Source organism: Eschrichtius robustus, chromosome X (genome assembly GCF_028021215.1).
Source record: "Eschrichtius robustus isolate mEscRob2 chromosome X, mEscRob2.pri, whole genome shotgun sequence".
Taxonomy (NCBI): Eukaryota; Metazoa; Chordata; class Mammalia; order Artiodactyla; family Eschrichtiidae; genus Eschrichtius; species Eschrichtius robustus.
The window spans coordinates 15421385-15444366 of NC_090845.1; the positions used below are offsets into that span (position 1 = coordinate 15421385).

At 42.7% G+C, this 22982-nt stretch overlaps 1 non-coding gene and 1 pseudogene across 1 annotated transcript; both read left to right on the forward strand.

Moving 5' to 3' along the window:
* The first annotated feature begins 1131 nt into the window (after positions 1-1131).
* Positions 1132-2815, forward strand: LOC137756975 (large ribosomal subunit protein uL18-like; annotated as a pseudogene).
* A 19851-nt stretch (positions 2816-22666) lies between these two features.
* Positions 22667-22739, forward strand: TRNAE-UUC (transfer RNA glutamic acid (anticodon UUC)). The gene has a single exon. It is a non-coding gene; the product is annotated as a tRNA-Glu (tRNA).
* Positions 22740-22982: the final 243 nt, after the last annotated feature.

The following is a 22982-nucleotide window of genomic DNA, read 5'->3' on the forward strand; positions in this document are numbered from 1 at the left end:
ATCAAATCGGTGGACTGAAGAAGCTGAATGGAAGCCCCCATCTGAGGTTTATTAAGTAGCTGTATTTCTCCTGTTGCATAAGTGCAGCTCCAAAGCATATCTTGGTGACTTAAAAGAGCTACCATGTTCCTTTCCAACAGCCTAATTTATGGCATAGGACTAAGGAGATCCTGTTTTTTTATATACTGAGAAGCAGTTCTTCTCTAGCTCAACTCATATGTCCTAAGAGTTTAGGTCCAGCAAAACCGTGTTAATGCCAGGGCAATTAAAAATTTTGCGGGGGGCGGGGGGGGTTTCTGTAGGACTCTGCAAAGGACTGGAAATATGAGACAGTGGCTCATGCCTGTCCCAAGCATTGAAAATTACTGGGTGGAACTAAGGGTCTCCAGAGAGTTTATTATTCATATGAAGGCGTCTAGTCTCCTCTTCAGAGGCTGGGAATGACCTGAATTCTAAGCTAGGGTTGACATAGAGCTTTCCCGTTTGCTTAGTGTCTTTTAATAGAGCAGACGCGGGTGTATCATGTTCATCTTGAAGGAGTGTGGAGGACTATGGAGCCACCACACAAAGTCCCTTTTCCCCAAGAAGCAAGCACACAGGTAGGAGGTAGGAATATTCATCCAAGGTAAGCAAGTGTTAAACTTGCAGGATTCCCCCCCGCCTCCACCAACCCCATGTTTTTAATTAGGGTCTACTGACATCTTCTCTTGTTGCCCAGTTTGTAGACAAGGTTTCATATCCTCTGTTCTTTGAACATTCTGGACCTTATTTTGAATCACCTGGGAGTCTGGTCTAAAATGTAGATTCCTAGGTCCTACTCCAGACCTCCTGAATCAGCATCTCAGGAGTACAGCCCAGGAACTGCCTTTTAAACACATGCCCCAGGTGATTCTAAGTCTCACTGGTTTGCCCAGCACTGGTCCTAAGTTTCTGAGGAGTGGCAGCTCTGGAATGTCTTAGGCTGTGGCATGGCACTGTGTTCTATAGGGCCGGAGGTGGGCTAGGAGACACGTCTGGCTGCATTGGCTAGCAGTCATCTGGCTACTCCATGGTAACTGCGTGTTTGTTCAAAGTGGCTTTGGAGGCTGCAGGTCTGTGACGAGCTGTGGACACGGGTCTCTGTCCCGCAGGATGGGGTTTGTTAAGGTTGTAAAGAATAAGACCTACTTCAAGAGATACCAAGTGAAATTTAGAAGAAGACAAGAGGGTAAAACGGATTACTATGCTGGGAAATGCTTGGCAATCCAGAACAAAAATAAGTACAATACACCCAAATACAGGATGAGTTCATGTAACCAACAGAGATATCATTTGTCAGATTGCTTATGCCTGTAGAGAAGGGGATATGACAGTCTGGGCAGCTAATGCTCATGAACTCCCAAAGTATGGCGTGAAGGTTGGCCTGACAAATTATGCTGCAGTACAGTTACTGGTCCACTGATGGCCCAAAGGCTTCTCAGTCAGTTTGGCATGGACAAGATCTATGAAGGCCACGTGGAGGTACCCAGCGATGAATACAATGTGGAAAGCATTGATGGTCAACCTGGTGCCTTCACCTGCTATTTGGATGCAGGGCTTGCTAGATTTGCTACTAGAAATAAAGTTTTTGGGGCCCTGAAGGACGCTGTGGATGGAGGCTTGTCTATCCCTCACAGTACCAAATGGTTCCCTGGTTATGATTCAGAAAACAAGGCATTCAACACAGAAGTACACTGGAAGCACATCATGGGTCAAAACGTTGCAGATGGGAACCCTCTTGCACTGTTGGTGGGAATGTAAATTGATACAGCCACTATGGAGAACAGTATGGAGGTTCCTTAAAAAACTAAAAATAGAACTACCATACAACCCAGCAATCCCACTACTGGGCATATAACCTGAGAAAACCATAATTCAAAAAGAGTCATGTACCACAATGTTCATTGCAGCTCTATTTACAATAGCCAGGACATGGAAGCAACCTAAGTGTCCATCGACAGATGAATGGATAAAGAAGATGTGGCACATATATACAATGGAATATTACTCAGCCATAAAAGGAAACAAAATTGAGTTATTTGTAATGAGGTGGATGGACCTAGAGTCTGTCATACAGAGTGAAGTTAAGTCAGAAAGAGAAAAACAAATACCATATGCTAACACATATATATGGAATCTAAGAAAGAAAAAAAAATGTCACGAAGAACCTAGGGGCAGGACGGGAAGAAAGACTCAGACCTACTAGAGAATGGACTTGAGGACATGGGGAGGGGGAAGGGTAAGCTGGGACGAAGTGAGAGAGTGGCACGGACATATACACACTACCAAATGTAAAATAGGTAGCTAGTGGGAAGCAGCCGCATAGCACAGGGAGATCGGCTCGGTGGTTTGTGACCACCTAGAGGGGTGGGATAGGGAGGGTGGGAGGAAGGGAGATGCAAGAGGGAAGGGATATGGGGATATATGTATATGTATAGCTGATTCACTTTGTTACAAAGCAGAAACTAACACACCATTGTAAAGCAATTATACTCCAATAAAGATGTTAAAAAAAGTTGCAGATGATATGCATTACCTAATTGAAGAAGATGAAGATGCTTATAAGAAACAATTTTCTTAATACATAAAGAACAAAACTCCAGCCATGATGGAGGAGATGTATAAGAAAGCTCATGCTGCTATATGAGAGAATCCAGTCTATGATAAGAAGCCTAAGAAAGAAGTTAAAAAGAGGAAGAGGAACCATCCCAAAATGTCTCTTGCCCAGAACAAAGATCAGGTAGCTCAGAAGAGGGCAAGCTTCCTCAGAGCTCAGGAATGGGCAGCTGAGAGCTAGTAAACCAAACCACACTTTTCTATGAAGATTTTTCAGATAAAGACAGTAATAAACGTATTGACCCAGCAGCTCCCCCCAAAAAAGTGGCTTTGGAGGAAGTTAATTATGGGGATACTAAAGGCTACCCCGCAACCATGCCATGTAATGGTATTACCCGACTGCCCACCCCCCTACAAGCTAGAAAAGATGCTGAAGCCCAAGGGATAATGTGATTTGTACTTTGAATGAGACACAAAGATAACTTTTTAAAAATTCAGGCTCCTGACACGTGCACCTCAACACCCCATATGAAAACGCAATGCATTTCCATTAAACCTCAGTGTCTAGCATGCCCCCTTTCCTCTCTCAACTCAGGACTGAAGAATCTCCGGAGGGTGAGCCTGGATGCCCTCCCTGTGGTTATAAGCACCTGTAACAGACCCTCTTGGCACCTCCACACAACCTCCTCCTCCCTCTACACACCCAAGGCTGCTTGCTGCAAACTTCTGTAACTATCTATGAGAACACACGTAGCTGGTGCTCAGGGCAAGACAGAAGTGCTGGAGAGTTAGTCCCCCTGAGAGCAGCCCTCAAACAATGACAGATGGGGAGTTGGTGGAGGAATACCCCAGCTTCCTCATCCCACTGGTGGGATAACTCTGGAACGTGTTCAACACTCTCCCCAAAAGGTCCCTGCTGGGGTTGATCTCCAAGAGCCCATGATGGGCACTTGCTTATTATCACATGCAGCTGTGGCTCCCTTCCCTTCTCTTCTCACTCCTCCACTTTCCAACCAGTGTTTCCTGGGACCTCCTTCCAAATAACCAACTTGCATTTGAGTTTTTGTCTGAGGGCACCCCTCGGGATGTAAAAGACACAAAGGTGATCTAACAGCTCTGAATGGACCCTGGCGCTGTAAGAGACAAGTGTGGAGGCCAGCAAACCCCTGTATCTGTAGCATTTTGGCGTGATGGTCTAAATCATCTGACTGATTTCTGCTCCCTTTTTGCTGACCTCTGTACAAAATCTGTGGATGATGAGTAAACTTGATAGTCCGTTTCCATTGCTCCTCCTAAATAATGAGCCTTTTGCTACCTAGAGTGACAGGAGCAGAGCAACACCAGTCCCGGTGTGCCCTGTTGCAGACTGAGCCTTCTGTGTTCTACGTCAGGAGGTCCAGATCCAAGCACAATTTGGGGTCTCGCGAGGTTGCTGATCCACATCACGGGGAACCCTGGGGGGACAGGACATCCCACATTTGTGCATTCCTTTAACAAATGTATATGGAGCACTTACTGCTAGTTGGAGTCTGGGGAATATGGAAGGAACGTGCGTAAGTTAAGTCTGGCCAGGCTGTTGCTAGATAGAACTCTGCCAGCCCCTGCCCCGAGGGGCCTGTCCGCACGGAGGATCCCATCTCGTCCAGCCTAGGTGAAGCCAGAGCCTGCGGAGTGCCCTCCCTGCATTTAGCTCGGGCCTCTCTGCTTCACCCCCCACGCTGAGAGCAGCGTTATCCTTCTGAAATACAAAACTGCGTATCACTCCCCTGCTCAATAATCGTCAGTAGCTCCACTATGCCTATGAAACAAAGGACAAACTTCTGATTATATATGCAGCCAAGCGCTCTCAAGTCTGGCTCCAAACCATCCTTCTAACCTCCTTTTCCACCACCTCCTCCCCTTCCCAGCAGGTAGCTTGTACTCCCCCAAACACTCTATGTTCTTTCAGACTGCTGTCCTCTTTTGCACATGCTGTTCCTTAGGCCTGAATTTCACCTATCCCTTTAGCCAACCCCCAGTCATTGTCGAGCACCCACTTAGAATGTCACCTCTTCCATGAAGACTCGCTCGCCCCTCCCTCTACCTCCAACAGCACCAACAGCCGCGTCTCCTGCGTACCTTGCTATTGGCACACGCGCGGCAAATTCAATACTGAGCACGCTATGCTGTCATTGTTTCTGCGTCTGGCTTCTCCCAGAAGACTGTGAGCGCATAGAAAGCAGGGATGTTGCCATTTTGTTCATCTTTGTACCCTACTTGTGGGCTTAAGAGAATGCCTGGCACACTGTACATCTGTAAGAAATGCTTGTGAACGCCCGCCCGGGCCTCAGAAAGCCCAAAGGAGATTTAACCCTTTCTCTCCGTTAATTGGTACCATTCCTGGTGTAAGATATGTTCCACACACCTGGATGGGAATGTTCGCTTGTGCTGTCCTCTCAACTGCTTCTGTTTTGGGCCCCCAGCAGTTCTCTCCATTGATTTATAGCTGAGCTCTGGAGGTTGCCCCAGGACTTGAGGTCACCAGGGTGCTCTGAGGTGCCCGATGCCAAAGCTGAGCAGGTGGACTTTTATTGCCCCAAGGGTGCATTGTGCGGCTCCCTGGCATGAGCAGGCAGAAAGCTGATGACATCGCAGCCCCTTGCAGACATCCACAGGGAGCCCTCAACTCTGAGGGGTGACAAGGAGAATCAAGCGGGGAAGGAATCAGATCGAGGTGCATTATGCCTGGAGGCGTTGAACCATCATTCACAGGTGGAGGGAAATGTCTCAGAAGGGACAAGCCAAGGAGTTATCTGTTGGTATTCAGGGAAGAGAGGTGTGTATGCAGTAACCTCACAGGTGCTCAAGTGAGGCCAGCAGCCACTTACTTCTCCCAGAGGGCTGGTGGCAGTGCCGGCCTGGACAACCTTTGATCATCCTCAAACTAGAAAATAATTAACCAAACCTCTTCACTCGGCGTAGAGTCCACTTCTTTAAGGTACAGACCAGAATGTTTCATTCTTGAGAGATCTGGACTTTATAAGAGCTTACTACAAACTGGACCAGGCAAGATGTTATGTACTTTCTGTGCATCAACTCACTGAACTCCCATAATGAACCCTGGTTGGTAGTTTCATAATTATCCCCCATTTCCCAGATGGGAAATCAGAGGCTCAGTGAAGTTAAGTAACTTGGCCATACTCACACCGTCAGTAAGCAGCAGAACGGGGATTCTTACCAGTTCTATTGGACCCCACGATCTGTGTTTGGAACTTCTACAGGATGCCACCCCGAGTACCATGCCTTCCCTGATGTTCAGAGATAGGGGCCCTGGCCCCTGGCACTTGGCCACTAACTAGCTGTGTTGCCCCGGAAAAGGCACCCAATTTTCTGGATCTCAATAATTGTGTGTGAGTTGGACCAACCGATCTGTAGACCTCCTTCAGATTTAGCATTCTATGAGTCTATGGTGGAATCAGATTTTCTTTCATGCATGGTTATCAAGGGTGGGTATCTGGGGCCTAAAATCGACTGGTAGAATATGAAATTGATTAATTGCCAATTAAGTAGTTGGCATATTTCTGAATCATGGCATAAGAAGGGCTTTCATTGTCATTTTTAGGCTGTTGCATTGATGAACTTGTTTTTTTTTACTCTTAAAAATTATGCTTTATTACAGTGCTCTAATATATAAAACATTGTGGGTTTTCGCACCCAGAAAATCAAATAGATCAATAGATCAGAATAAAGTATCCAGAACATGTATGTGAGCACTTGATTTATGATAAATGATTCACAACAGAGCAGTGGGAAAAGGATAGTCTTTGCAAAGAATGGTGCTGGATAAATGGGATAGCCATATGTAAACCATAATGTGTCTTCGCCCCTTATATACCATGTACAAATACCAGTGCCAACTGGATCAACTGGGTTACAGATCTAAAACTGAAAAATGAAGTCAGAACTTGATAAAACTTGAAGGGTCAGATTTTCAGTCCCTTTGACACATTCTGGTTCTCAAGTGTTAAGCCCCTTGGGTGGGTCTGCCCATCTCAGGCTGTCAACTTCCTGAAGACAGTAACTCTCTTTAAAATGCTGTTTGTGATAGCTAGTGGGAACCTGCTGTATAGCACAGGGAGCTCAGCTCGGTGCTCTGTGGTGACCTAGATGGTTTCTTATTTCAACAATAAGATAAATCACGGCATGTAAAAGACCTGTAGAGTGGAAAATAAGGTCAATGGTATTATGACACTATTGCTCTTAAGGAGCATTCTATGGTCATTAATTCTTCCTCAACCCCATATAGTCTCCTATTTTGGGATTTGTTCCATGGTTTCCAACAGGACATTTTATTTTATTCTTTTTGAATTTTATTATTTTTTTTAAACAGCAGGTTCCTATTACTTATCCATTTTATACATATTAGTGTATATATGTCAATCCCAATCTCCCAATTCATCACACCACCACTCCCCTCACCACCACTTTCTCCCCTTGGTGTCCATACATTTGTTCTCTGCATCTGTGTCTCAATTTCTGCCCTGCAAACCGGTTCATCTGTACCATTTTTCTAGGTTCCACATATATGCGTTAATATACGGTATTTGTTTTTTTCTTTCTGACTTACTTCACTCTGTATGACAGTCTGTAGATCCATCCACGTCTCTAGAAATGAACCAATTTCGTTTCCTTTTAAGGCTGAGTAATATTCCATTGTATATATGTACCACACCTTCTTTATCCATTCATCTGTCGATGGGCATTTAGGCTGCTTCCATGTCCAGGCTATTGTAAATAGTGCTGCAATGAACATTGGGGTGCATGTGTCTTTTTGAATTACGGTTTTCTCTGGGTATATGCCCAGTAGTGGGATTGCTGGGTCGTATGGTAGTTCTATTTTTAGCTTTTTAAGGAACCTCCATACTGTTCTCCATAGTGGCTGTATCAATTTACATTCCCACCAACAGTGCAAGAGAGAGCACCCACCCTCTCCAGCATTTGTTGTTTGTCGATTTTCTGATGATGCCCATTCTAACTGGTGTGAGGTGATACCTCATTGTAGTTTTGATTTGCATTTCTCTAAAAATTAGTGATGTTGAGCAGCTTTTCATGTGCTTCCTGGCCATCTGTATGTCTTCTTTGGAGAAATGTCTATTTAGGTCTTCTGCCCATTTTTGGATTGGGCTGTTTGTTTTTTTAATATTGAGCTGCATGAGCTGTTCATATATTTTGGAGATTGTTTGTCCATTGATTCGTTTGCAAATATTTTCTCCCATTCTGAGGGCTGTCTTTTCGTCTTGTTTGTAGTTTCCTTTGCTGTGCAAAAACTTTTACGTTTCATTAGATCCTATTTGTTTATTTTTGTTTTTATTTCCATTACTCTAGGAGGTGGATCAAAAAACATCTTGCTGTGATTTATGTCAAAGAGTGTTCTTCCTATGTTTTCCTCTAAGAGTTTTATAGTGTCTGGTCTTACATTTAGGTCTCTAATCCATTTTCAGTTTATTTTTGTGGATGGTGTTAGGGAGTGTTCTCATTTCATTCTTTTACATGTAGCTGTCCAGTTTTCCCAGCACCACTTATTGAAGAGGCTGTCTTTTCTCCATTGTATATCCTTGCCTCCTTTGTCATAGATTAGTTGACCATAGGTGCGTGGGTTTATCTCTGGGCTTTCTATCCTGTTCCATTGATCTATATTTCTGTTTTTGTGCCAGTACCATATTGTCTGGATTACTGTAGCTTTGCAGTACAGTCTGAAGTCAGGGAGTCTGAGTCCTCCAGCTCCGATTTTTTCCCTCAAGACTGCTTTGGCTATTCGGGGTCTTTTGTGTCTCCATACAAATTTTAAGATGGTTTGTTCTAGCTCCGTAAAAAATGCCATTGGTAATCTGATAGGGATTGCATTCAATCTGCAGATGGCTTTGAGTAGTGTAGCTATTTTCACAATGTTGATTCTTCCAATCCAAGAACATGGTATATCTCTCCATCTGTTGGTATCACCTTTAATTTCTTTCATCAGATGTCTTATAGTTTTCTGCATACAGGTCTTTTGTATCCCTAGGTAGGTTTATTCCTAGGTATTTTATTCTTTCTGTTGCAATGGTAAATGGGAGTGTTTCCTTAATTTCTCTTTCAGACTTTTCATCATTAGTGTAGAGGAATGCAAGAGATTTCTGTGCATTAATTTTGTATCCTGCAACTTTACCAGATTCATTGATTAGCTCTAGTAGTTTTCTGGTGGCATCTTTAGGATTCTCTATGTGTAGTATCATGTCATCTGCAGACAGTGACAGTTTTACTTCTTCTTTTCCAATTTCTATTCCTTTTATTTCTTTTTCTTCTCTGATTGCTGGGGCTAGGACCTCCAAAACTATGTTGAATAACAGTGGTGAGAGTGGACATCCTTGTCTCGTTCCTGACCGTAGAGGAAATGCTTTCAGTTTTTCACCATTGAGAATGATGTTTGCTGTGGGTTTGTCACATATGGCCTTTATTATGTTGAGGTAGGTTCCCTCTATGCCCACTTTCTGGAGAGTTTTTATCATAAATGGGTGTTGAATTTTGTCAGAAGGTTTTTCTGCATCTATTGAGATGATCATCTGGCTTTTATTCTTCAATTTGTTAATATGGTGTATTGATTGATTTGCATATATTGAAGAATCCTTGCATCCCTGGGATAAATCCCACTTGATCGTGGTGTATGATCCTTTTAACGTGCTGTTGGATTCTGTTTGCTAGTATTTTGTTGAGGATTTTTGCATCTATATTCATCAGTGATATTGGTCTGTAGTTTTCTTTTTTTGTAGTATCTTTGTCTGGTTTTGGTATCAGGGTGATGGTGGCCTCACAGAATGAGTTTGGGAGTGTTCCTTCGTCTGCAATTTTTTGGAAGAGTTTGAGAAGGATGGGTGTCAGCTCTTCTCTAAATGTTTGATAGAATTCACCTGTGAAGCCATCTGGTCCTGGACTTTGGTTTGTTGGAAGATTTTTAATCACAGTTTCAATTTCATTACTTGTGATTGGTCTGTTCATATTTTCTGTTTCTTCCTGGTTCAGTCTTGGAAGGTTATACCTTTCTAAGAATTTGTCCGTTTCTTCCAGGTTGTCCATTTTATTGGCATAGAGTTGCTTGTAGCAGTCTCTTAGGATTCTTTGTATTTCTGCGGTGTCTGTTGTAACTTCTCCTTTTTCATGTCTAATTTTATTGATTTGAGTCCTCTCCTTCTTTTTCTTGATGAGCCTGGCTAATGGTTTATCAATTTTGTTTACCTTCTCAAAGAACCAGCTTTTAGCTTTATTGATCTCTACTACTGTTTTCTTTGTTTCTATTTCATTTATCTCTGCTCTGATCTTTATGATATCTTTCCTTCTACTAACTTTGGGTTTTGTTTGTTCTTCTTTTTCTAGTTCTTTTAGGTGTAAGGTCAGATTGTTTATTTGAGATGTTTGTTGTTTCTTGAGGTAGGTTGTATAGCTATAAACTTCCCTCTTAGAACTGCTTTTGCTGCATACCATAGATTTGGATCGTTGTGTTTTCATTGTCTTTTGTCTCTAGGTATTTTTTGATTTCCTCTTTGATTTCTTCAGTGATCTCTTGCTTATTTAGTAATGCAGTGTTTAGCCTCCATGTGTTTGTATTTTTTACAGATCTTTTCCTGTAATTGATATCTAGTCTCATAGCGTTGTGGTTTGAAAAGATACTTGATAGGATTTCAATTTTCTTAAATTTACCAAGACTTGATTTGTGACCCCAGATATGATCTATCCTGGAGAATGTTCCATGAGCACTTGAGAAGAAAGGGTATTCTGTTGTTTTTGGATGGAATGTCCTATAAATATCAATTAAATCTATCTTGCTTAATGTATCATTTAAAGCTGGCGTTTCCTTATTTATTTTCATTTTGGATGATCTGTCCATTGGTGACAGTGGGGTGTTAAAGGCCCCTACTATGATTGTGTTACTGTGGATTTCCTCTTTTATAGCTGTTAGCAGGTGCGTTATGTGTTGAGTTGCTCCTATGTTGGGCACATAAATATTTACAATTGTTATATCTTCTTCTTGGATTGATCCCTTGATCATTATGTAGTGTCTTTCTTTGCCTCTTGTAATAGTCTTTATTTTAAAGTCTATTTTATCTGATATGAGTACTGCTGCTCCTGCTTTCTTTTGATTTCCATTTGCATGGAATATCTTTTCCCATCCCCTCACTTTCAGTCTGTATGTGTCCCTAGGTCTGAAGTGGGTCTCTTGTAGACAGCATATATATGGGTCTTGTTTTTGTATCCATTCAGTGAGCCTGTGTCTTTTGGTTGGAGCATTTAATCCATTCACCTTTAAGGTAATTATGGCTATGTATGATCCTATGACCATTTTCTTAATTGTTTTGGGTTTTTTTTTGTAGGTCCTTTTCTTCTCTTGTGTTTCCCACTTAGAGAAGTTCCTTTAGCATTTGTTGTAGAGCTGGTTTGGTGGTGCTGAATTCTCTTAGCTTTTGCTTGTCTGTAAAGCTTTTGATTTCTCTATCGAATCTGAATGAGATCCTTGCCAGGTAGAGTAATCTTGGTTGTAGGTTCTTCCCTTTCATCACTTTAAATATATCATGCCACTCCCTTCTGGCTTGTAGAGTTTCTGCTGAGAAATCAGCTGTTAACCTTATGGGAGTTCCCTTGTATGTTATTTGTCATTTCATCACTCCAGCCAAAGTCCCAGTTTTAGCTCTGAGTGGACCAATTTGGGTCTTGTGTTCATCCCTGAACCAATCACTGTGGCTTCAGGAATGAAACACTTTGATTTTCCAGGCTTCATACATGTGTCCTCCACCTTGATCTCAAGGGGTTAGAGCCAGCCCCAAACAAACTATATGGACTAAGACTGAGATGCTATTCCCAGTGGAAGAGAAAGTAGACTGGCAGGCACAGATCGCAAACTTCCACTAAAACTAGACATAAGATAGGGGTGCCCAGAAAGTCTAGAGCACCTTCCTTAAAAGGGTGGTAAATATGGAATCCCCATCTTACCTAAAGCTTTTTCTTCTATCACACACCACAAATCTCTTTCTAGCTCTAAGGCAGTGATTTTCAAAACTTTTAACCTCTTCCTCCAGCAAAAAAATAAAACTTTTATTAAGAAGTAGTCTAGGGCTTCCCTGCTGGCGCAGTGGTTGAGAATCTGCCTGCTAATGCAGGGGACACGGGTTCGAGCCCTGGTCTGGGAAGATCCCACGTGCCGCGGAGCACCTGGGCCCGTGAGCCACAATTACTGAGCCTGCGCGTCTGGAGCCTGTGCTCCGCAGCAAGAGAGGCCGCGATAGTGAGAGGCCCGCGCACTGCGATGAAGAGTGGGCCCCACTTGCCGCAACTAGAGAAAGCCCTCGCACAGAAACGAAGACCCAACACAGCCATAAATAAACAAATAAATAAATAAATAACAAAAGTGATTGTTTAAAAAAAAAAGTAGTCTATATATGAACTGAAACAAACGTTTCAACAAACCAATTTACTTTTTACTAACTGCAGTGTACTCTGATAGTTTCTATTCTATTGTATTCCATTCCATTCTATTCTAATTTATTCCATTATATTCCTTCCTTTCCACTCCATTCCATTTCATTCTGTTATTTTTATTAGTCAGGACAATGCTTGCTAGGCTCTGAAGCCCTAAATCTCAATGGCTTAACAAAATAAAAGTTTATTTCTTGCTCATGTCCTAGCCCAATGCAGATTAGGCAGCTCTACTTAGTGGCTTCCTTCCCCCTCCAGGGATCAAGGCTCTTTCCATATTACGATGCCACCATCTTTAACACAGGATTGTGGTAGAAAGGAGCGAGAGGGGGAGAGAGACAGAGACAGACACACACACACACACACACACACACACACACACACACACACACACACACACAGAGTCACCCAGGGGATTTCATGGCTTATCTCACTTTTGTCTACACTCCACGGCCATAGTTACAAGGCTCCAGCCTAACTGTAAGGGCCACAGAGAAACATAGTCTGAGCACCCAAGGAAGAGCAAGTGGGATTGATGAGCACCCAGACAGTATATGCCACACTCTTCTATTTTAGTTTGCTAAGAAAGAGGAAATGCTGGTTCTGTCTGACCCACTCCATGGGAGTCAGGACTCTGTAATGGTTGCAAAGCCTTAATTGGAAAAACCTTGCCCTAGCAGCCTGCATTAATGTTTTTCCTCCTTGTGGACTAAACCTTTCTCACTTCTGCCTTTCTAGTCTCATTCCAAGCCACCTGACTTCTTCGTCCCTGATGAGGAGACCCTGACCACCTTTCCGACCACCTTCCTCCCCATCCCCACCTCCAAATCTGTCCCTGACTTTGCCTGAGAACCGTCTGCCTCACATCCCAGACTCCCTGAAGGAGTCTGTGGCTGCTGTAGCAGCCATGGCTCCTGTCCCCTGCCTCAAGCTGTCCTCCATCTCTCTCCACCCATCTGTCTACTTTCTTACCCTGGCCAGCCCTGGGACCTGTGGTGAGCAGGCTTTTCTTCCATTTCCTGTCCTGAGATAGTAAATGAGACCAGGTTCTGCGGGGCAGCTAATGGTCTCTGGAACTCTGGGGCTCTGCCTAGGTCAGGACTGAAGTAATTGAGCCAGCCAGGCATGTAATAAGATAGCTCTCCCTGCTCCCTCCCCCAGCGCCCCCCACTACTGCGGTGAGTGGCCATGGAATCTGATTCTAGCAGCATCTTTATCTCCGCAATAGGCCTCAGGGTTCATTATCTAAAAAGCATTGGCTGTTAGCAAAGTAGCAATTCCATTACCATAGAGGAGAGCTGTCCCTTTAAAACCAAGCAGCGGGGTGGAGGCCAGGCTCTTGGGTTCCCCAATTATAAGGCTCTCTGGTTCTGGAAGAATTGCAGGCTTACTGCTGCTCAAGTTGAAAACAATTTTAGTCAATGTTTAAATGGTGCTTACTGTGTGCTAGACACGGTTCCAGGTGCTTTACAATATTAACTCAGTTAAGCCTCTCACAAATTCTACAGATGAGAAAACTGAAGCTCAGAGAGGGCAAGGATATGCCCAATGTCACACAGCTAAAAAAGAGTAGAGCCAAGATTCAACTTAGGCAACCTGTTTCCAGAAACTGCCTTCTCAACCACTAGGTTATACTCTTCCCATGAGAATGATTTTTATTTGTATATAATATTTATATGCTGATTACAGTTCTTGAAATGCTTTCACGTACTTTACTGACCCTCACAAGAACCCTGCGATCTAGACAGTGTGATGAGAAGGAGGCTCCTACTTTACCATGGAGAAAATTGATATGCTTTAGAGCTAGCTTGAACCATCTTCCAAGGGCCAACTGTTAAATTTTCAGGAATTTTGGAAGCCCGTTATAAATGATGGTCATTATTTAAAATGAAATTATAGAAATTTACAATTAGATAAATTATATTCAAACAAAGGTAATAAATACTCAAAACTCATCACTTCCTAATCCATTTACGACATTTTACTCTTATCCTGGCACTTGAGCTTACCTGTATCTCTCCTACATGTGTAGGGGGGAAAGCACGTATCATAGGGTGCCACCCAGCAACTCTTCCCAACTCCACATCGAGTGACATCACAGTGGTAGCTTGAAGTCAGCCACAGTGGTAGTATTTACACTAGGGAAATCAGCAAATTCTATAAAGGAGTCCCTTCTCTGCCCTTCTTCCCCGAAGGGAGATGGTTGTTAAATATTTACCAGAGATGGGCTTCCCTGGTGGCGCAGTGGTTGAGAATCTGCCTGCCAAGGCAGGGGACACGGGTTCGAGCCCTGGTCTGGGAAGATCCCACATGCCACGGAGCAACTAGGCCCGTGAGCCACAACTGCTGAGCCTGTGCGTCTGGAGCCTGTGCTCCGCAACAGGAGAGGCCGCGATAGTGAGAGGCCCGCGCACCGCGATGAAGAGTGGCCCCCGCTCGCCGCAACTAGAGAAAGCCCTCGCACAGAAACGAAGACCCAACACAGCCAAAAATAAATAAATAATAAAAAAAATAAATAAAAAAAAAATTTACCAGAGCATCCCTATTCCCATGAGTCTGACCATCTCTGCTCCATGAATGTCTCAGGTGTGTGCTTCATGTGACTTATTTTCCTGTCCTTCTCTGGAGATACTATTGCATCTCCAAGGCCTAACATGGTCTCCTTCCTCTCAAGTTCCTTATCAAGACCTCAGTCCAGTCTCCTGCATATCTCTCTGCCCTTTCTCTTTTTGACTCCCACTTCCCAGAAGGACCTTCCCAAGCAGCCCACAGCTGCCCACACTTGGCCTGAGTCCTCTGATATCCAGCCAACCCCGTGGCCCTCATTCCTGCCAGGGCCAAGCTCTACGTTCATTACAACTTCCAGGCACAAACACCCACTCACCCTCCTGTTTTCCTTCTCAGGCGCTGGAGTCAGTGAGGCCCGAAAATGTTCCTGCCTGAAAATGTTCTCTCCCACGATCCGCCTGAGCCGGGTGGGCCAGGGATGGTTAGCTTCTCTGTGTGTGTTCCCTGGGAGCCCGCTGCAGATCAAAGAATGGTCCTTCCCTAGTCTTAATGCAGAACACCCCTAACCATGCCAAACGCTCCTGCTTGGCAGCCTGGGCCCTGACTTATGGGCATTCATGGGGGCAGGGATGTTAGTGAACCAACTGACACCTAGTAAGCATGAAATATGCTTATGTATCTTCATTCTCTATGAAATGCAGTTAGATTTTTTTTTTCAATTAAGGATTCCCTTTCATTCACTAGTTCCTTTGCAGCCCCGTGGACTTGTGAGAATTCTAGAACATTATCATAATATATGAATATAGGTAGGGCTCATTACATGCCAGGCACTGTCATAACTGCTTGAATAATCCGAAGAGGTAGGTACGATTATGACCTCCATTTGAAAGATGAGAAAAATGAGGCACAGAGAGGTTAAGTGACTTGCCCAAGGTCACACAGCTTATAAAGGCAAAGCCAGTTCTTGAACCCAAGTGGTCTGGCTTGAAAGTATATGCTTTTAATGGCTATGCTGAAGTGATCTTAAATCTACCTGGTGGTTCTCCCTCTAGGCTTTGACAGCATTCTGTTTATAGTGGGGTTAAGAACTTACCGCATTTTATTGTTATTATCTGTCTACAAGTTTGTCTACACCCACTCTGGTTCTTCACCTTAAACCCCTTGAGGAAAGGAATCATGTCTTACTTTTATTTTTGTCCAGGATTCAGGGCAGAGTCTAGTATGTGTTAAGTGCTCACCAAATGTTAGTTAAAATGAACGACCCTCCTTGCTTTCAAGATGAGGAAACTCATCACTCTCAACTGAGATCCAGAGATCTGATAAAGAAGATGACAGAGGCCAGGCAAGAACCCAGGTCACCTGGCCCCCAGTCTGGCACTTGTTCTGCCCTGCTTCTCTGTTCCTGTTAGCTTGGGGGGTTGGGGACCAGGTTATGGGGACCTAGAGCAGGCTAGCACTGCCCACCCACCATATTGGAACACTGGTCCATGGCTCCTCCCAGAAAGAGTGTGCATGTCCCAAACCCACCCCCAGGACAGACAGAAAAGATGAATGACCATTGCTGTGCTGATCACTCCCTGCTGGCACAGGTGGACACAGCTAGCACTGGAAGCCAGCCTCCAGCCTCATCTGATAAGATATACAGATGCCCAGAGGACCGAAGATTTAAGAATGAAATCCAGAGTCTCATCATTCACTTTATGTGCATCAGGACTATTCTAACCCAAATCTTGTCAAGGAAAAGGCAGAGAGATCCCGCCACCACTACTAACACACACACACACACACACACACACACACACACACACACACAAACACACACACACACTTTGCCAGAGTCTCCTAACACAGGCAGAGATTACCTGAATTTCATCCACCTTTTTTTTGAAGCTTTGGATTTCAACTGGCTGTTTTCATCCTTATCCTTAGGTGTAGAGAAAAAAACTTCAGTTTAAGCTAATTGCAAATAGCCAGAAAAAGAAAAGGGGGGCAGGTTCTGTGTTATTTTACAATGCATAAACAAATGACAAGTAAAAAAGATAATACCAGGGATTTCTAAAATTCCATTAACCTCTGGGATATCACAAGGTCTGTGTAATTCATAGGAACTATACAATGAAATGTTGATAGTGTCACTAAGGTCCTGGCAAAGCTTGAAGCACCTTTGACAGATCAAAGAAAAAATAAAACATTATTCCATTTAGGTGCAGTGTTATGGATAACTTGGCATTATAGTTCTTTGGAAATGATTAACTCCATGTGGTATTGATGGTAACAATCCATTTTCTGGCATAATGAATTAGGCATTCCTCCATTGTTCCGTAGCTTGGCTCCATTCTGGGTATATATATCAATGGTGACTTTTTTTTTATACCTTTCAGTTTCACACACACACAAAATAAAAACACGCCCCATAGGCTGCCAGAGAGAGAACACCAGCTCAAAGCTGATTTATTTGTATCACCCTGAGTAACCTATTTCCTACCTGAGACATGAAACCACATCAAGGGGGGAACCGTTTTTTATTTCTATGAACTGGGAGGGAAATTGCTACTCTTCAAGCTGGAAACTCTGAAACCTTTGCTGAAAAGTGTCCACTTTTATCTAACACTTTCTCCTTCTGAACAGCCCTTGTTTTTAAGGAATAATTCTTCCAACAAAGACTCGCCCATCAGGCATCCCACTCATGATTAGTTAATCTGTGAAAATGAGAAACAACCTCTAAGTGGCCGATATACTTTAGCAGCAAGAGATAATCACAGCCATCCCCTAATTTCTGAAACTCATGATTGTCTTGTGACTCTGGGATTTTTAAACTGCAGGAACACCAATGGAAACGAGGTAAAAAGAAGAGTCAGCTAGTGTGATATCTTGATTGAATTCAGTTGTAGTGTCCCTGTGTTCGGTTTGTTTTGTTTTGTTTCGTTTGTTTGTTTTTTAATAAGGAGCTGACTCTGAGAGCGCTAATCTGTCTTTAATATCATGGCATTTCCTTATAGTACGCTGAACCATCTCCGTGGCATTGAAAAGTGAGATATTTGCTTCAGAAATAAAAAAGATAGGCAATAAAATATAGCTGTAAACAAGCCTTCATGGCTTTATATTTCATAGATAAATACACAGTAAGTTCAAACTAGAATTGAATTCCTAAAGCAATACTCCACTAATCTGTATTCGGGGGCCTCAAGCGTATTATCTGTAATTTACAACCAATTTAAATGGCATTAGCAGTCTTCCCCTTCTGGGAATTTAAATTTGCATCCTACCATTGAATTAAACAGTGACTGCATATTTTCTATAGGGGACGGAAAGCTCGTTGATGTTGTTTTGAATAATGGAGCGTCTATTCACGCACAGGGTGCAATGTGCTCCTTTGTCCTCAATGTAATTGAAGCAAAACGTGAGTTTAAAAGATTTCTCCCCTTAGCCAAAGGTTTGTTGATTGGTGTCTATTCTCATCTACTCAAAATTAAGAAAACAGTCGTCTCTCACTGCACTGAAAAATCATTTACCCAAAACAGCCCTGAATGAAGGGAGGTCAAATTTGGCCTAAATTGATCTTTTCAAAGACAGAACAAGATGTCAGAGAATATTGCAGACTAACCTTAGGGGGAATTATACTGTGGAATAACTTACAATTCTTCTCTAGGACCAAGAGAATTAGAAGCGGAGGATAAGGGAAAAGGGAGAATACAGCCTGTTTCCAAAGTAAGAAACTTAAAGAACCTTGCTCTCCCACGCTAAACTATACTGAAGCGGGAAGGGAGATTTCTTGCAAATCATAGAATCTGAAGCCTTAGGAATCCAGCGATGGCGAATTCATGTGGGGTGCTATCCGTTTCCCATAGTGTGCCCATGGCAGACGTCAGTAATCGATGATAGCCTTCTCTGCCATTGAGTGATGATGGAGCCTCATAAATCAAGTGCTCTGGGTAGCCAATAGCAGTTGATGTGAGTTGGCACTGTCTGCCATTTCAGTTAATCTACCTACCTCATTTAATAGATGGTTCTAAAAAGACGGAGTGCCCCTCCAAAGGTCTCAGAGCTGGCCATTGGCAGACCAGAACTAAGAACTTGACACTACTGATGGCTCAGTAGTGCCCTTTCCACCTAACACCACCAGCATGCTCTCTGAGCCTGTCGTGTGGACCACTATATCCCCAGGGCAGAGCACCTAGTAAGTGCTCAATGATTACTTTCTTTAACTGAATGAATGAATAAGAGAGATACAAACTGTTAAACCTTTATCATAATGGGAAAGAAGTTCCTTCTTCGGAGTAAATAATCCTCTGACCCAGCTGGACATAAGTAGACAAGGTCCAAAGTTTTAGCATCTGTTTACCAACGCTTTTATTCAGTGATAGAGAAAATCACATATATCAATAATATCAACAGGAACTAAGCATTTAAGAGAAGAAATTGTTTTCAAAGACTTTAAAGCCCTTTGGAAATATCTATTAATATATAACCGATATGCAATTGCAAATTATTATTCAACAAAGAGGTAACTGAAGAACTCACTCTGCTGAATTTGAAATAAGATCATATTGAAAAATTGAATAATTCAGACTTTTCAAGAATTGAAATGGGATTTTCCGTTTATTACTCTTTTTAGTATTCTAGTGTATTTCCCTTAAAGAAGTAAAAGACTAAGTGTTCCTGACACTTGTCTAGAGAGTATCAAAGTTCTGTGACATTAAATGTCAGCCCTTTTGCTTTACAATCTTTACATGTTCAGGATTTGAAATGACGAAAAATATAAAAGTTCAACTGTCCCACATTCTTAACCTCAGTATATCCCAGTGGTTCAGGCAGGGACACTTTTGCCCCCCAAGGGACATTTGGCAATGTCTAGAGACATTTTTGGCTGTCACATCTGGGGCTAGGGGGTGTTACTTACATCTATGGGTGGAGGCCAGGGATGCTGCTGAACATCCTACAGTACACAGAACAGCCCCCAACAACGGAGAGTTATCCAGCCCAAAATGTCAATAGTGCCAAGGTGGAGAAACCCTGGTCTATCCCCTCTACCCAGGACCGTTCGTATCCATTCATCCGCACGCTGAGTTTAGAATGTACTGATCTGTGGCAAGGAGAACATTTAACTGTAGGTACCAGGATATTTTATTTCTCTCTTTTTTCTTAAGATATCCAGTTTTCTTACGCTGAGGGAAAGGTAACAACGGAGGTTCCTCTTGTTTGCCTTCTCCTGGAGCCAAACTAAGGATTAGCTCAGGTAGCTCAATTCTGGGATTTTCAAGAGCACAGAGAAGGATTTCAGGAGCTCCCTTGGGTCCCAGATACACTCTGCTAATGTACTGCACATTAGTCTAATAAAGGCAGGCAGGGGCACGAACTGCCCACTACTGCATAAACCCGAGGATGGCTTCCCTTTGAAGGTTTATGACCAAGTTGTATAGACCAAAGAGTGGAATTTTGTTGTTGTTATTCCTCTACTAATTCCAGTTCTGCTGCTAACTGGCTTTGTGATCTGGGAGATTGTAAGCACATTGCTGATATTTTCTGCTTCTCAACTCTTCTGTCAGTTCTGTGGCACTCATTATGTTCTACTGGAAGATAAAGGGGGATAGTAAAAGCCAAGATGTTTCAAGTGCTATTCGGGGGGGGGGTGGGTAGTGCTTCTAACTCTGTGTCCTGTTTACCCTGTAGCTCCATGGTTCCATGCTTGACACAAAATAAGTGCTTAATGAATAAGTATTGGCAATACTTTGGAAACTAGTTGGCAGCATCTACTGAAGCTGAACTGTGACCTAGTAATTATACTCCAAGGTGTGTACCCAAAAGAAATGGGCGCATATGTCCTGCAAAGGACAAGCAGAAGATGATTCATAGCAGCTTTATTAATAATAGCCAAAAAATACAAAAAACTCAAGTGTTCATTGGTAGAAGAATGGATAAAGAGTGTTCATACAGTGGAATGATATAGTTCAATAAAAAAGATTCAACTATTACACATACAGCTCTCAGCAGAGGGCCTGGTAGTAAGGGATGCTTAGTAATGATAACGACAGTGATAATGATAATGGTAATTGTTGAGCATTCACCACATGCCAGGGGCTTTGAGGGGGTTACACATACTAATTCATTTCACCCTCAGAACAAACCTATGGGGTATTTTCTATTTCTATTACCATTTTACAGAAGAGGATAGTGAGGCACGGGGAGGTTAAGTAAAATCCGGTTGAGCTAATCTGAAATACAGGTACATCCTGACCTTTTTTTTTTTTTTTTTAAAAAAAGTACCATATGTAAAGCAATACTGGGGAAATTAAAAAGCAATGGCCTGCCTTATATTTAGTATGGACATATCTTTTCTCCCCTGTATTTTAGTGCTTTTTTCTAGACCTTTCTGTCTGGTACCTTTTGGCCAATATTGTTTTTCAAAATCCAAAGCCCATGCAGACGCTGCTCTTGTGATTAAAGGCTACCATTTGAAGTGCTCAGTTAGTGGCAACCTGAGGAGGCATTATGCCTTTGATCTGCCTCGCCTGTCCAGCGTCAGGGCCATCTCTGGACTCCCGGAGAGCAGGCAGTCAATGGAAACCTGAGGGTGAAGTTTTGAGGCAGGTCAGGGGGAACTCGGGGACCTCAGCTTCCCTGCCTGGCCTGGCAGAGAATGAAGGCCACACCCCTCCGGGGGTGCGGAGCAGCAAAGGGGTGTTGGAAAGGGCCACTCCTCCCACCAGGCAGTTTGCAGATCTCCACAGTTAATATACCCACGCAGATCTCCACAGTTAATATACCCACGCCTTACAGTGGGTTCATGGAAATCTCGTTCAGGCTGTAGTATGCTTTGCTGTGCCCCAAGAGTTTATCTGGTTTGGTGTGACAGTGTTGAGAAAATTGGAGTGGGGGAGAGTTACCCAAGTAATGAGCACTGAAGTTGTGTCTCAATTGTTCACATCAAATGCTTCTGCACATTATTTTGGACTCACAAAAATTTCTCCATTAGGAAAGGAAATAATAAATACAGGTGACAAGGGAAGACTCTTTCACTACCACCCTCCTTCCTTCATACTGGGAGAAGCTGCCATTGGTAATGTCAAATTCATCTGCAGGGTGTGTGTGTGTGTGTGTGTGTGTGTGTGTGTGTGTGTGTGTGTGTGTGTGAGAGAGAGAGAGAGAGAGAGAAAGAGAGAGAGGGAATATGCGTGGAGGGTTGAAATCACATCCTTGCCGGAAGTTTATTTATGATTTGCTCAAGGTTTATTCCTCAGCCCCATCCCTGAATCTCCATTGGCAGGGTTCTGAGAGGGCAGAGATGGGACTACTGAATCCCTTCATCTGCAGCTCATCTCAGCTCTCAAGGCAGCTGGTGTCTCCCCTCTATAGAGCTGGCACTCACGGATGTTGTTACCTGGGGAGCTGGGAGTTCTGCGAGGTGATAGTGTGAGACCTGCTTTCTTGGGGGCTATTCTGGACAGTGGTTGACAGTAGCTCAAAAATTCAGTAGGTTCAATGCTTTCAACTGGATTTAACTAGCTGTCTTTCATGGGGCCCAAAATAATAAATTGCCACCCCCCCCCCCAAATTTGTGAAGAATCAATTTGAGAACAGAAGACAGTGAGTTAGTCTTGGAATTCTTGGGACACTGAATAAAAATTCCCTTTCTTTAAGAAAGGCTTCTAGGACTTTTTTTAATTAAAAAATATTTTACATAAGTCAAATTAGTTATTTATTAATAGACTTTTAAAATTATACAAGTAATGGAAGGTCACTGTAAAACTTATAAATTAGAGAAGTAAAAAGAAATTACAACAACACTCAAAGAACCAAAATTTGGCACATAACCTTCCAGTTTCCCCAAATGTATATGTGTATGTTTCTGCAATTATTTTTTATGGAATACAAACACACTTAGTATTAGTGATTTGTAACCTGCTTTTTTTTTTTCTTAAATAGTATCACTTGAACATCTTTTCAGGTTAATAAATAAGCTTCTGCACTATTACTTAATACAGTTGCCTAGTATTCCATTGTGTGATGTACTAAAATTAATTTAACCAATCCCCTTTTATGGACATGTTTCTGAAACTGATTATTTCTTGTTTTCCACCATCATAAATAAAACTGTGATGGAAATTCCCTGGTGGTCCAGTGGTTAGGACTCGGCACTTTCACTGCCAAGGGCCCAGGTTCAATCCCTGGTCTGGGAACTAAAATCCCGCAAGGCTCACAGCGCAACAACAACAAAAAAAACAAAAAAAAAAACCCCCAAAACCTGAAGGTCTTTAATTAACTTAATTAACTTCCTTCAATTGTTAAAATATGACTTCACTCATATTTAATAAATAAATAAAACTGTGATGAATAATCCTGTATGCAAATCTTTGTTTACATTCACATATGTTCTCTTAGAAAAACTTGCTAGGATTGTCACTGATGGGGCAAAGGAAATT